A 16,578-nucleotide genomic window follows, 5' to 3' on the forward strand; every position below is an offset into this window, starting at 1 on the left:
TTTGGGGAACGCAATTCAGATATATATAGTTTCTGATAGGCGATGCTCGCCCACTAACCGACCCAAATGGACTTCTTCTTTCCGGACCAGGATCCCACTAGGCCCAATCTGTGAAGTCGAGATAAAAACTTTGGATGAGAAAACTAAACATTTTCGAAAGTGAAATGTAATAAAATAAAATAAAGTAGGGTGAGATGAGCAATTGGTAAAGTGGAGTGGTAATCTCACCCGTATTTATCAGGGTTTGTGATGATGCTACACTTTGTAGTGGAAGGTTCTAAGTTTGCATTTTTTTTTCTCTTAATATTGTTTTGAGACGTATTATGGAGATGATTTGACTTTGAGACAATAATGTAAAATGTATCCCGAAAGCTTGTTTTGGGATTACAATTTACACGTCCATTATTTTTGTTCATTGCATTGCTTAATTAATGCAGAGAAACATGTTCTGAAATCTATTACCATGTTTTCAAAACTTGTTTTTCCTCCTTCGTAGTTATAAATTTTTGAATGGTTCTACGTGCTCTCATATTTTAGGGTTTGTATATATATCTGCGAGAATATTGAGTTAAGATAATAACTCTCTTGTAAGCAAAGGTTTAATTTAGAAACCTCAAAGTACCGAGAGTTGCAAAATGATTCAAGGGAAATTGCAACAAGAAAGTAAGAAACAACCACTTATTATGATAAAAAATGAAATTACCACTATAGTGAAGAGAAAAGATACTCTTTTTTTTGTGTGGTTCTTGCCCCCAAAACGTACTTTATTATTATCAGAAACAAAGTTCTTTCATTTTCTGCAAGACTGCAACTGTGGTAATTGGTATCAATCTCATAGATCCATAAGATTATATCTTTTTTGTTCCATTTTTCTTTAAATTCGAATCATCAAAGGCACTAATAATGTACGTGGCTTCAGAATCATATTCTACGATTTATCATTCTCTTTACAGTAACATTACCTCAAATCGATCAACACCCATTTACATACACGTAACAAAACTAGCTAATAAATTGGGGACTACCAATCTCTGGCTTTTTATGTCTTGCAGTGGCTCTTATGTAACAGAAAACTGCCACCAAGAAAGTGGTGGCAAGCCCTCCGAGAATCACACCGCCTCCGGCGACTGACCTGTCCACATGGTGGTGCTTCTTGAGGTGGATCTGCTGCTCTAGTATACTCACACTGTCTCCGCTCTCTGGTGCTTCTGCTTCTTTTGGAGATTGCTCATTGATTGGGCTTAAAGCTGGTGCATTCTGGTGCTTGCCCATTTTCCTAATCATAGGTGCTTGTGCACTGTACGGACTTGGAGCCGAAGCCATTGTTAAACTCACACAAGCACTTGCTAAGATGAAGCAAAGGAGAAGAAACTGAGCCATTTTGAGGAGATGGGATTGTTGAGGGATGAAGATGAGCTTGTGTTTCTGAAGCAATGGGGTTATGAGGATGATGAAGATGGTACCTCTGGGAACTATATATATAAGGGCTTGAAATTTTGAACAGGAAGATGGTGCTGTAGATCCTATATTTGTGTGCCTCGATCAGAAATTTCCCTAGTGTCGGATTCTAGGAATAATATAATCACTCTGCGTACTTTGAATTAACGGGGTTGTCTGTGAAAGGGGGAGATGAAGGGAGATTACACGTGTAAGCATTAGAATATTAGGAATACAACTAAGAAGGGAACAAGATCACCAACATGTTTATATGTCAAGTTGTAATATGAGATTAAGTTGGATTAGTATAAGTAATGTCAGATTAAAATTAACTAAGGCCAGCTCCAGTTCCTATAAATCTCAGGTATAGAAGATGTTCAGAAGCTGCTCCCAATTTTTTGTTGGGGATTACAATATTAATCCTCATTGCTTGGGGTGGCACCGTGGCAAAATCAATAATCTTCAATCCCCAATTCCCCATTATCACAAGGGGAGTGATCAAACATTGTTTTAGTAGGTCTAGCCTTCTAGGTAGCTATACCATCTAGGTGACTTCATCATTGTCTCCTAGATGTTTCTTTGAAAGCAAGAGTACGTTATAAGAAAATTATAGAAATTAATTGGTAAAACAAAATTAAGAAAACAACCTAAACTCTTTCTTCAGTAACCATTTTTCTTTTCTTTGTTAGATACGTAATGTATTCTCTTGTTGTTGACTAACTAGCTCCTATATGGATTTAGTGTCAACCTAAAGATTAACAGAAGGTGCATGATGTCTGCTGTGAACATTTTAAGAACATCATTAGTACTCGTACTAGACATTATGTTGAGAATGCTTGCACAGAACATGCTAGCTAAAGATATATGCTTGCTATTTCCTGAAATCATACATTCATGTATTATTGGCTTTGCATACTGATCGAAATTGTCAACGTATCATATTGATCATGGGATATGTATATAGACCACTAATTCTGAAAAAATGTTGTATGTCATCTTGATTTGTAAATGAATACTCCTCATGTGTTTGCAAATCTACTAAATACGTCAAGTGGTGTCACTCAGTTCCATGAATTTCTAGCAATTTCATATGTACAAAGTAGCTTGACGGTGTTAAATTAGTGTCATCTCAGGCGAGTGAGATGCGACCTGCGTACATGCTTGATAAAATATTAGCTATTTTTGTGACATCGCGACATGAAGTGAAATTTAGTTATTCATAGTTTCCTTCTAACCTTAACATGCTACTTGCTTTTCTTTTGATCGTCTTGCCATTGCTTTGATAGTTTGATCTATATAGAACTTCCTTTTTCTTGTGTTTCTGTGATATGGAATGTACGCATTTCCAAGTTGTTCAGGTCTCGAACTTCGAACACTGAAATTATGAACGCAACAAAAGGGCAAGTTTTATATCAGTTTTGAATCAATCAATGGGATTCAAATTTGATCACCACTTTTATTTTGTGGTGATATTACCACCCTATTAAAACTTGTCACGTCATATAGAATTAATTGAAATTATTTTTTAATAAAATATTATGATTAACCATAATTGTATTTTACAACACATGACAGTTTTGTATTGAGTGGTGGTGAGCAAATTTGAATCCCAATCAATGAACCAATTGTCTAGTGGAGTGCATGTACGTGTGGGGGTGGATGAGGACTTAACCAAACTACCAAAGACATATAAGTGTTGTACAAGCTTTAAGCTTGACAACATTTTCGCTCATGCACACAAATATATATACGATGAGCATAGATATCATATAAGATCATCGTTCTTGCTATAAATCCCAAATATATACAAATATCTCAGTTAAATCATAAAAATGCAAAAGACTTATGTGAGATTTTGGAGAAAATCAAACTCATACAACACCATTAGGTTTATGAAGAAGTTCCAACCGTAAAGTATGTTATTTGATTGATGAGGTAACAATGTAACAATCTAATTTTAGTATTTTAACAGAAGAAAATAATATTTCAATTGTGGATATACAGCTATAGTTTCACACTAAATGTGTTTATGAAGAAGTTCCAAGCGTAAAGTATGTTAATTGATTGATGAGGTAACAACGTAGTTTTAGTATTTTAACATAAGAAAATAATACTTCGATTGTGGATATACAGCTATAATTTCACAGTAAATGCCTGCATGAATTTTGTATAGTCTGTAATGATAAAAACCCCCTTCTCAAAAACAAAACAAAAAAGATAAAAACCCCATGTAGTTTTGTCATACACGAACATTAATCAAACCCTTCAAACTAAATTACAAGACTATGGTTGTACAGGTGTAACATAAACCTTGAGTCAACAAAGTCGGCAATCAAGAACACAGTTACATGATGAATTCAAATCCATTTCTTTCTCGGGTGCAAGAGTTGCGTCAGTTTAAGAATAAATTATCCCTCGGTCCTAAAATCCCGTCCGCAATCATGGTCTAAATATGTATTCATCGGCCCTAATAAATGTTGAGATTGAATGAAATCTGAAATTATGAATGTAACAAAAGAGGAGATTAGAACATAATGGAGCTATTTTCATAGAGCTAAAGCATAATTTTAATTTAAGTTTTGGATCTATCAATGAGCTAGTCTAGTGTTACATACTTATATGGGAGTGAGCATGTGTTATTGTGACTGAATGAATGACTTATCAAATGAGATATAATCACTGTACAGACAGACTTCATACCATTGTTGCTCATGCAATTTGATCCATATAGAGCAAGTTTCGTATGCATATATCTATCACATTAACCTATTATTATTCTTGCTATAAAAGTCATAGAGGTGGTAGTTCTATAATATAAAATTGTGTTCAAGAGGAAATTAGTTGTATGTAAGATATTGAATGAAACTAATCAAACAAAAAAACATTAAATTTTATCTGAGAATGAATATATCTATCGCATGAACCTATTATTATTCTTGCCATAAAAATCATAGAGGTCGTAGTTCTATAATATAAAATTGTGTTCAAGAGGAAATTAGTTGTATGTAAGATCGATATTGAACGAAACTAATCACACACAAAAAAAAACACTAAATTTCATCTGAGAATGAATGTGACGCGACGTACGTGATATTATCTCACAATTATATATTATAGTAAAATTGTTATCACATATAAATATAGTATCGAAAATCAAGATGAGGATATCAATGTTTCTATATATTAGGCCTTGTTGGAGGTGAAAAATTCCGTAGAGGAGTTTGACCCAACAATTAATGCGGACTGGAGCGGGAGCTGACCGGGAACAATCGAGAAGCTTCCCTCGAGCGTTGACCTGGAGTTTGACCGTCGGCTCGAGGAGAAGGGGGGGGGTACCTGCAGAAAACCCTCCGATGCCTAAGTCAGTATGTTTCTTAGTAGTGGAGTACAAATAGTCGGAATGAGATGCATTACCTTGACGTCAAGCAACCTATTTATAGGTGTGCCTCGGCGTGGGCTGCAAGTAAACTTGCACAGCAAGCCGCAGCGACTTGAGCGGCACTCCGTCATCAAGGCCGTATTCATTTATGCAATAATCGTCACTTATTGGCGGCCATGATTGCCATACTGAATGTTGCATTTATGGTCACATTTACGGTTAACATTAATTGTTGCATTTACTGCAGCTATTATTTCTCTTGAATCGCCTTGATTGTAGGGTCGAATTTGTTGACCACCCCCACAATGCCCCCAAATTTTCTCTTTGGACACCCATCCGAAGGGAAAATTTCCTAAGTTTGACCTTCGAAAATAGGCCACCCGAACTTTTCCTTTGGGCACCCATTCGAGAAGGAAACCAAGATGAGATCCCCTAAATCCACACCAAACCTTTACTGCACCATTTCGGAGCCCAACTCTGCTCGTAAGGCCATGGTCTTACTCCCTCAGGCCCGAACAAATATTTTTTTTTTTTTTTTTTGCTACCCGAAGTCTCCTGCAGTCCGATTTCACCCCAGATTCTTCTCAATTTGGTCCGTATTCTTCTAGGTTCTCCTCACATCACAGTTATCATCATCAAATTCCTATAAATGGAGCCTCAAATTTGGCTTTGAACCAAAACAATTGGATTTGTTTTGCCATTGATGCCGTCGCACCCTTCGGCACGTCTGCACTCGGATCGATCTCAGACCTGCGGCGCCGCGCCTCGCCGCTCCAGCCCCCAGCGCTACGCCCGCTCGGATCCAGCTCCGGTTTGCCCGACGTCCAGCGCAACCCGGCCACGGCCCCAGCACCATTCGACCCATCAGCAGTCCCCCGTCGTCCCAGGCCTTTGCCGGCGGCCTTGAGTTGCGCCGGCGTCTTCCCTGCAGCCTGCCTCGTCGATCCGTGCCCCCTGGCTCGAACCCGTCCAGGTACTCCCTCTTCTTCCTCTTCGTTTTGTCTTCTGTTTCTTCTCTTTTTTATTTCCTTTCTTTCACTTCATTCTCTTACCTTATGATTCATATATATATAATATATATAATATATATATAAACCACCAACCACCAACAGCTATATATATATATATATATGTATAAATATATATATATATATATATAATATTTATAAATATATATATCTATATGCAGACGTAGACATATATTACTAAGAAGGCGCCATATATGTTCCCCTTTTTTTTTTTTTCGTTGACCTTCCTTTCTTTCTCTAGTGCCGTTGACCACGATCTCTCTAGTTCGAGGGACTCACTTTTCTAAGTCCGCCGTTAGAAGAATTTTATCGCCTATTTGGGGTTTTTACTTGTTCACTTATGCTTTCGCAGGTTCATCCCTTGGTGCTCTCATGGCTCGAAGCAAAACTACCGACTTATCGAAGAATCAAAGGACTAACGTAGAATCAACTACTGAACCTGTGCCCTGGCAACCAGAAAACCATGTCCTGGAGATGTATGCCGAGGCTTTTTCCGTGCCGCCTGGAGTTAAGATTTCAGCGGTCCCTGAGGATGCGGACATCTACACCGGCAGAAACATCCCCGATGATGCCCTGATATTGGCCCCCGAGCAGCTGCGGTACATTCGATTTCCTATTCACCCTGTTTTCCAACTTATGTGGGCCGTGCTTGGATTACACCCGTTTCAACTTACCCCAAATTCCTATCTTCTGTTGTCGGCCTTCCTGATTATGGGTTGGAAATGGGAAGTCTCACTGGGATTATCCGACTTCCTTTATCTCTATAACTGCTCCAGAGTTGTTAAATTCCGATATTTTAACTTCACCCCCTTCCCGAGGATGAAGACTTTCACGGTAGTTTCCAATAATTGTCATGGGTGGAAATCTAGGGCTCTGATGATTACCGGTGGTTGGCGCTCTCTCGAATTGGACCTCCTCCCTCCGAAGGTTTTCGCTGATGATCTTGGTAAGTGTATAGGTCTTATTTCTTTTTCACCACATCGTTTAACCGTGCACTAACTTTGACCATTCGCCATGCAGCTTACAAACCTTCCCAAGCGAAGACCAAAATTCCACCGCACCGTATAGAGTGGTTGGAGTGTCACCTCGTTGGACGTGGATGGTATCCCTCCCAGTTCGTGACTCTCGGAAATCTCCTTGGTGTCACATCCAGCCGCCCCTCGACCTTGTTCGGTCGTTATCAAAACCGCGTAGGTGGTGCAACGTCAGGACCAGCCCTTGCTTTCTCTATTACGAAGATTGAAAGCCACTTTTACCGATCCGACCTTAGTGAGCCTTTGTTTGCCGAATACCTTGAGGTTAAGGATACCTTCAAATCAATTGTTCCTTGCTCGGAGATTTCGATAGCGGAGGAAGATGAGGATAGCGTGAATTCGGAGGGATTCGAGGACGACCCTGAGGGCGATGATATTGATGAGGGAAGGTCGCTCCTTGTCGTGAGGGAGCTTCCTCAAATGATTCCTCCACCTCGGAAGAAGCAAAAGGTTGCGGAACACTCTGCCAATGACGACCCATCTCGTGTTCCGCCTACTCAATTCGTTCCACATTCTTTTCCATATGGAGGTTCACCCTCCTCGACATCCCTAAGGGATAGTAGCGCCGAGGTTGCTCCCCCGAGAACCTTTGCGCCTCCGACAAGCACCGAGCTTGGTGCCCAGAGGGCTCTTTCACCTCCGTCGGGTCCGACCTCTTCCATGCAACCGCCTCCTCCCACTGCTCTGGAATTGCGATTTAAGAAGCGTGATAATTCTTTCGTCACGGCCGTAGAGTCCTTAGACTCCAACGGTTTGGCGGCGTCAGCCATTGCCGGTGCCTTGGCTACATCGAATCCAAGATCGGGTAGGCCTCCCAAGAGCGCTATGGAGCTCTATGACGACCTATGTTCCTCCCAGCTTGATGTAAGTACCGTTTTCCTTTATTTCTGATTTTTATTCACATATGCATGTACTGACCCATCTTCCCCTCCACTTGTGCAGGCCCTCATGGCGTCTCATCGTTTTTTACGCAGTCTCGACGCTCTTCATTCTAGGCAGCAACAAAGCCTCGAGAAAGCCGACCAAGAGATAAAATCCAAGGAGAAGGAGCTCAATGACCAAATGGAGTCAATGACACAGCTGAGCCTCATCCTCGAAGACCGAAATCGCGAGGTAGCGATGTTAAAAAATGATTTGGCTTTGGTAACTCGAAGTAAAGACGAGGAGTTCGAAAAGGGGGTCGCTAAGATGAAGCGTGTGTCCGCCAAACATTTCCGGCTCGGATGGAACCAGGCCTTGACTAAGGAAGATGATAGATGCTACGTAGGGCCGGACGAATTCGATCGCTTCTACGGGTTTGCCCCCAGGGACTATTCTCCCATTCGTGGTATGCTACCGGGGGATGCTCCTTCGTCGGCGTCAAGTGCTTCCGAGGGGCCCCGCGGCGAAGACGAAGTGTCCTCTCTTCCTTGCTCCAAATAGCCGTTGGAGATAGCGGCGTCATTATATTTTTTCCTATGTATGAGTTTCCAAACGTGGCCTTACGTATGTTTTTACCTTCTTGTTGAGCTGATTCCATCCAATAAATTGTCGCAATCTTTCAATAAAACAGTCATAATTCCCTTTATTGAATCTTGTATCCATCGATTGCTTATGCTATCCCCCATGATGTAATGGTTAATGCAGAATCTCTATCTTAAATGATGATATCCTTGATTTAGTATCGATATCTGAGAAATATCTACCTGCGCGATATTTGCCTCTCCCCACTTTAAATGTAAATATTGTATTCTTAATCGCGAATATCCTTCCTTTAACACGGCTATCATCTTTGCGGATTCTCGTTTAAATTCTGAATCTTCAATCCTCCGTATTCTGCTTATAAATAGCCATGTATTTGTCTTAATTTGCACATCATCTTCCTCGCACCTTTCTCTCAGAATCTTCCTCTAGTTTCCATGGCTCCACAAAAGAAACAAATCCGTATTGTTTTTAACTCTCCCATAGGACGTGGTAAACAGATCCTTGGTTCTGATGAACGTACTCCAGACCGGCAGGCTCCTATTATGATTTCGTCAGACAGTTCCTCTGACAGGTTCCTCTATTTCCCTACTTTACTTCTCTTCCATGTCTTTTATTATGGGTATGGGTGGTCTATTAAGACTTTCTTCTTTTGTCCAGGTCCTACAAACACTCAGGGGGATTCTCATCTGATTTTGACACTCGTCAATTCCTTGAGGATGTGTTGAACTACCCCGAGGATGGTCAAGCAAGTGCTCCTCGCGCCCCGAAGGCTCGTGCTGGTCCCAGTCGGCCTCGTCGTCGGAGCATGAGTACTGACAGGGGGACAAGTCCGGAATCTCATCGGCTCCGTACTCTGAGAGAGGAATCTTTCGTGCTACAGGATTCGCTCGAGCATGCCCTGTCGGAGGCCCGCAATCTAAAGACTGAGGTCCATAACCTGTCGTTGGAGCTTCAACGCTCGAGGGATCATGCAGAGTGTTTGAAAATAGAACTCCGCGAATGTTATCGACGGGAAAGGTTTCTGGACGAGGTCCGCGTTCAAAGTCGTGAAGATGGATATCGCGATGCCGTTATCGAATACCGTCAACGCATGATACTGAACTTTCCCGGGATAGATGAGTCCCTTTTACCATACTATGTGGGCTCTGACGGCACCTCCCGAAATTGAAGTTTGAAGTTTTCCCTCGAATTTTCATTTACTTCAGCATTATGTTCATGTAATAAAGGTCACGCAGGAAGTGACCGTTTTTAGCTTCTTTCGATGTCTTTTCAATTTCCAGCTTCCAGCCTTGAATGTTCCTTGTTGATGATTAAATAAAAACATTTTATTTAAAACAACGCTATAGCCTGACCTTCTTATTCATTCAAAATCGTTCGACGTAGGGCCTCCTTCTCGTGACGTCCTGTCGACGTTGGCATACACGCGATGACGTCTTCCCCCTTGGTTCTATCCTTGGTATTGGTGACAAATGCCCTTAGTGCCAGTCCCTATGCCGGTGTTTACTTCGACGAGGGTGCCTCGATATGGGCATTTATCTCGACGAAGGTACTTTGACGTCAGCGCCTATTTTTACTAAGGCGCGTCGATGTCGGCGTTCAATTCGACGCAGGAGCCACGAAATCGGCATCTATTTCGGCGAGGCAGCCTCGAAATCGGAGTCTATTTCAACGAAGTATCCTCGAAATCGGGTTCTATTTCAACGAGGTCGCCTCGAAATCGGGGCCTATTTCGATGAGGTTGCCTCGAAATTAGGGCCTATTTCGGGGAGGTCGCCTCGAAATCGGGGTCTATTTCGGTGAGGTCACCTCGAGATCGGGGTCTATTTCGACGAGGTGGCCTCGAGATCAGGGTCTATTTCGGTGAGGTCACCTCGAAGTCGGGGTCTATTTCGACGAGGTGGCCTCGAGGTCGGGGTCTATTTCGGCGAGGTGGCCTCGAGATCGGGGCCTATTTCGACGAGGTGGCCTCGAGGTCGGGGTCTATTTCGGCGAGGCGGCCTCGAGGTCGGGGTCTATTTCGACGAGGTGGCCTCGAGGTCGGGGTCTATTTCGACGAGGTGGCCTCGAGGTCGGGGTTTATTTCGGCATCAATCTTAACGTTAGGCTACGTAACGACGTCGAAATTAGGGCCTATTTCGATGAGGTTGCCTCGAAATTAGGGCCAATTTCGGGGAGGTCGCCTCGAAATCTGGGTCTATTTCGGCGAGGTGGCCTCGAAATCGGGGTCTATTTCGGTGAGGTCACCTCGAGATCGGGGTCTATTTCGACGAGGTGGCCTCGAGATCGGGGTCTATTTCGGCGAGGTGGCCTCGAGATCGAGATCTTCTCAGCATCAATCTTAACGTTAGGCTACGTAACGACGTCGGCTCTCGCAACGACAATCACGGCTTTGATACATACTCCGTATTCCATTCTCCTATTAGCCCCCCTTGGCGCCATTCTCCTCGAGATCGGGGTCTATTTCGACGAGGTGGCCTCGAGGTCGGGGTCTATTTCGGCGAGGTGGCCTCGCGATCGAGATCTTCTCAGCATCAATCTTAACGTTAGGCTACGTAACGACGTCGGCTCTCGCAACGACAATCACGGCTTTGATACATACTCCGTATTCCATTCTCCTATTAGCCCCCCTGTTTTTCTTAGCTGTGCGCACAGACGCTCAGAAAGAAAAACAAAACAAACGTAAAATATGCGAGACAGGGAGTCGAGCAACACAATAAAAGATTCGAAACCAAACCGGAATGGAGGATCTATCTGTCTCGCATTGCGTCTGAACAACAGCTGAGGATGGGATGACCCTCGCTCTCTATATAGAACCGATTGCGTAACCGCCATATCCTGCATAGGCAAAATTCATCACGCCATCCCACCCCCGCGTGCAGCGAGGGTGTGGTCCATCCTCCCACCCCCACCCGCGGCGAGGGGTGAGGCACGCCAGCCCACCCCCGCCCACGGCGAGGGTGTGGTCCATCATCCCACCCCCACCCGCGGCGAGGGGTGAAGCACGCCATCCCACCCCCGCCCACGGCGAGGGTGTGGTCCATCATCCCACCCCCGCCCGCGACGAGGGGTGAGGCACGCCATCCCACCCCCGCCCACGGCGAGGGTGTGGTCCATCATCCCACCCCCGCCCGCGGCGAGGAGTGAGGCACGCCATCCCACCCCCGCCCACGGCGAGGGTGTGGTCCATCATCCCACCCCCGCCCGCGGCGAGGAGTGAGGCACGCCATCCCACCCCTGCCCACGGCGAGGGTGTGGTCCATCATCCCACCCCCGCCCGCGGTGAGGAGTGAGGTACGCCATCCCACCCCCGCCCACGGCGAGGGTGTGGTCCATCATCCCACCCCCGCCCGCGGCGAGGAGTGAGGCACGCCATCCCACCCCCGCCCACGGCGAGGGTGTGGTCCATCATCCCATCCCCGCCCACGGCGAGGAGTGAGGCATAGGGAGCACACAAGTGGAAACAAACAACATCGCATTATCCTGGCCAACGGTCGAAAAACGTAGTTCGAATACAACAGGACAAAAAATTGCGAACAACATGTAGAATACAACAAAATAAAGGAAGGAAACGACATTACCCGTGTCACCACCCCATCCGCGGCACCTCTTAGCTGTAATATTTTTTCAAATAGATAGCATTCCACGGGCGGGGTAGTGCACGTCCAGTGTCTATATTCTGGAGTCGGTATGCCCCCTTGTTGTAGACTTCGGTTATCTCGTAAGGCCCTTCCCAAACAGGTTTGAATTTGCCCGTGCCACGGTCTTTGATATCCTCGACCACCCTTTTCAGAACAAGTTCTCCCACCCGGAACGCGCGCGGCCGGACACCTTTGTTGAAGTATCTTGCTACTTGATTCTGATAATTGGCAAGGTGAATGGCGGCGGCTTCTCGCCTTTCATCTAGGAGATCCAGGTGCCTTGCTATTTGCTCCTCGTTATCTCCCTTTTCAACGGTAAGAGTTCTGACTGTAGGAAGAATGATTTCAGTAGGGATGACAGCCTCCATACCATAAGTCAAGGCATACGGAGTTTCATCGGTTGGCTTCCGACGTGTGGTGCGATAAGCCCAAAGAACATGTTGCAACTCCTCACTCCATTTGCCTCGTTTGCGCTCCAATCGCCGCTTGACTCCGTCAAAAATAGTACGATTTGTTATTTCGGCTTGGCCGTTACCCTGTGGGTAACTCCGTGAAGAGAAACGCAATGTAATCCCATGTCGGTTACAAAAAGCTCTAAACTTCTGGTTATTGAATTGTGTTCCATTGTCGCAGATAATATACCGCGGGATACCGAATCGACATATAATGTTCCGCCATGTGAATGTTGCCACGGTCTCTCCTGTAATCGTGGCATATGAATCTGCTTCGACCCATTTCGTGTGGTAGTCAGTAGCAAGTAGCGCGTACTTGAGTAATCCTGGTGCCGTTGGTAAGGAGCCGACTATATCCATGCCCCATCTGGCAAAAGGCCACGGGCCGGCTAATGCATGAAGCTCTTCGGCAGGCAAATGGCTCACTGGAGCGTGCCGTTGGCATTGTTTACATTTCTTGGCATATTGTTCCGCCTCCCGCGAGAGATATGGCCAATAGTATCCTTGAGAGAGTATCTTATGAGCAAGGGTCCGGCCGCCGAGGTGTGCCCCGCATGACCCTTCGTGAATTTCTTCAAGGACGAGTCTTGCCTGAGAAGGTCCCAGGCATCGAAGGGGGGCCCGGAAAATGAGCGTCTAAAAAGTTCGTCCTCTACAACTATGTACCGCACAGCCTTCATCCTGAGTTTTCTGGCCTCAATTGGGTCGTCTGGTTGTATGCCAAATTCAAGGTAATTCATAATTTGACCTCTCCAGTCGTTCGGAATTGAGTCGACTGCCATGACTTGCCGTCGCGGCTTGTTACCTTCAATGCTTGGTCCTTCGAGCACCTCGATCTTAACGATGTTGATGACCTCCGTGCAACCCGAAGCGGCTTTAGCTAACTCATCCGCACGGGAATTCTCCTCACGAGGTACTTTGACCAGTGAAAGTTGCTCGAACCCGCGCATCAAATCTCGTACCAAGTCCTGGTAACCGGACATACGTTCGTCCTTGGCGGCGTAGTCGTCATTTGACAAGCTGACAACTAGTTGTGAATCGGAATATACCTGCAAGCGTCGGATTCGTAGCTTCTTTGCCAGGGTTAAGCCTGTTACCAGAGCTTCATATTCAGCCACGTTGTTTGATGCCGGAAAATCGAGATGAACCGCGCACTCGATCTGGACGTCCTCGGAACTTTGAAGTAAAATGCCTGCCCCTGCTCCTGAGAAATTGGATGCACCGTCGACGTGCATTTCCCAAAATGGGTCCTGCCACGAGATCTCATGGATCGATGCTGGGAAGTGACCCTTAACCAAGAAATCTGCTAACGCCTGACCCTTGAGTGCCGACCTTGGCTTGTATGTAATGTCGAATTCACTTAGCTCGATTGCCCATTTGGCCATTCTCCCGGATGTGTCTGGTTTTGACAGGATGGCACGAATCGGCAAATTGGTGTATACTGTGATGCTATGCCCCTCGAAGTATTGTCGCAACTTCCTTTTTGCCGTAACCAGGGCGAGGATTACTTTTTCAGACGGGGAATACCTTGTTTCGGCATCCAGGAGGCTGCGGCTCGTATAGGCTATGGGTTCCTGCCGATATCCCACTTCCCTGAACAAAGCGGCGCTGGTTGCCACGTCTGATATTGCCAAGTAAACGCAGAGGGGCTCGCCATCGCGGGGTACAGAGAGAAACTGTCTGCCAGATAGGTATTTTTTCAATTTAGCCAACGCTTCTGATTGCTCTGGTCCCCAAAAGTTGGCTTGCTTATTTTTTAATGCACGGAAGAAGGGTTTACATCGGTCAGTTAGCCGAGAAATAAAGCGACTCAATGCGGCGATACGACCGGTTAACACTTGTATATCTTTTTTCGTCTCTGGATCGCGCATTTGCACGATGGCTTCGACCTTCTCTGGGTTCGGCTCAATCCCCCTTTTACTCACAAGATGTCCCAAAAACTGTCCTGAGGATACCCCAAACGCGCATTTGGTCGGATTGAGCCTCATGCCATACTGCCTTAGTATCTCGAATGCTTCCCATAAATGCTCTATGTGATTCTTCTGATGCTTGCTTTTAACCACCATGTCATCGATGTAAACTTCCATGGTTTTCCCAAGTAAATCTTTGAACATTCGGTTGACGAGCCTCTGATAGGTCGCGCCGGCATTGGTGAGGCCAAACGGCATGACTGTATAACAATACAGGCCTCGTTCCGAAATGAACGCTGTTTTCTCTTGATCTTCTGGGGCCATAGGTATCTGGTTATAACCGGAATATGCATCCAAGAAAGATAGACGCTCACACCCGGCAGTGGCGTTCACGAGTTGGTCAATCTTGGGGAGCGGATAACAATCTTTAGGGCATGCTTTATTTAGATTCGAATAATCTACACACACTCGCCATTTTCCATTCTTCTTTCTTACTACTACCACGTTTGAGATCCAAGTTGGGCACCAAACTTCACGTATAAAGCCTACCTCAAGGAGGCGGTCAATCTCGTCACTGATAATCTTATTCCTTTCGGGGGCAAAACGTCTTTGACGCTGCCTGTAAGGCTTGAAGCTTGGGTATATATTTAACTTGTGACATGCGACACCCGGGTCGATTCCAGGCATATCCTTGTGTGACCATGCGAACACATCCTGATTTTCGCTCAGGAATTGCAATAAATGAGCTCGTTCCTCTTCAGTTTGGAGGGTGCCTACCAGTACCTTCCTCTCGCCAGAAGCGTTGAGGGCTTCTTCCCGAAGTGGCTCAGTGGTCGCTAGTTCGGGTTCAAGCTCCTCATCTTCTGGCAGGTCCTCCGTTAATTGCTATGCCGATGGATCCTCCTCACCCTTATTTGGCGGCGGAGAGCGTTTGATTTCCATGGCATACAACTTCTTGGAGAGCAGTTGATCGCCTCGAACCGATATCACCTGCTGGCCGTCATCGGAAATAAACTTGAGTACCTGACACCTAGTTGAAGCCTCAGCTCCCATTCTATGGAGCCAATCCCTGCCTAGGATGGCGTTGTAGGCCGATGGCCTTTTGACAATGACGAAATCGACCTCCACGGTTTTCCCTCCTGTCGTCACTGGTAATGAAATCTCGCCCACAGGCCAGATTTCGGAACCTTCAAAGGCCGTCAACGGGGCTCTGCTGGGGGTGGATGAGTGTCATGTCTAATCCGAGCTGTTCAAATGCTTCCCAGAATATGACATCGGCGCTGCTCCCGGCGTCAACCATTATCCGTCGCACGAGGGCGTCCGCGATTTGGGTGGACACCACCAAGGCATCATGGTGGGGAAACTGGATGCCAACTGTGTCTGCCGCGGAGAAACTAAGTACCGATGTGGGGGCCGAGTTCTGCCCCACCAAGGGGCTATCCGAGATCTGGTGATAGGAGCATTTTAATGCGGTATTTTAATAGTTAATTCCTCACATTTTGCTTAGTTAATTCCTTAACGAATCGATTTTTAACTCAATTTCTATTTTTTAGGTACATTGGAGTAGATGATGATGAAATGAGCTGTTTGGCCCTAAAATGAGCATTTTGGCCTGAGAAAGCGTGTCTTGGATAAATTGAGCCATTGAGAAAGCGAGCTAGACAAGAAATGAGGAGTGCCAGAGCAAACTATGAGTGGAAGGCCTCCAAACAATCAGCCCAATTTTCTACAGAAGCAAAACTGGAAAACTGGACCTGTAAGAGGTCCAGCAACATTTCCGGCCCAACCACATGGCAATACATTTTGAAATTTTACCACAGTAATCTACATTCATGGGGGAATATTTGTTATGAAGAAGTCTTGGGCAGAATCTAAACTTTCGGTGGAGATAAAATTGAAGTAAATGAGTAGGAAATCCATCATCATCATCACCCAAAAACATTCCATGTTTTAGGGTGTAATCATCATGTTTTCTCCATCATTTCTCACACTAATCCACCATCATCATCACCCAAAAACATTCCATGTTTTAGGGTGTAATCATCATGTTTTCTCCATCATTTCTCACACTAATCCACCATCATCATCACCCAAAAACATTCCATGTTTTAGGGTGTAATCATCATGTTTTCTCCATCATTACTCACACTAATTTACTCCATCTTTTCCAATTTCACTCTTCTTTCTCTTCCCTATATAAACACCTTCTCCTCTCACTCTAAAACATATTCCTTCA

This window comes from Rosa chinensis, chromosome 3 (assembly GCF_002994745.2).
Source record: "Rosa chinensis cultivar Old Blush chromosome 3, RchiOBHm-V2, whole genome shotgun sequence".
Classification (NCBI taxonomy): Eukaryota; Viridiplantae; Streptophyta; class Magnoliopsida; order Rosales; family Rosaceae; genus Rosa; species Rosa chinensis.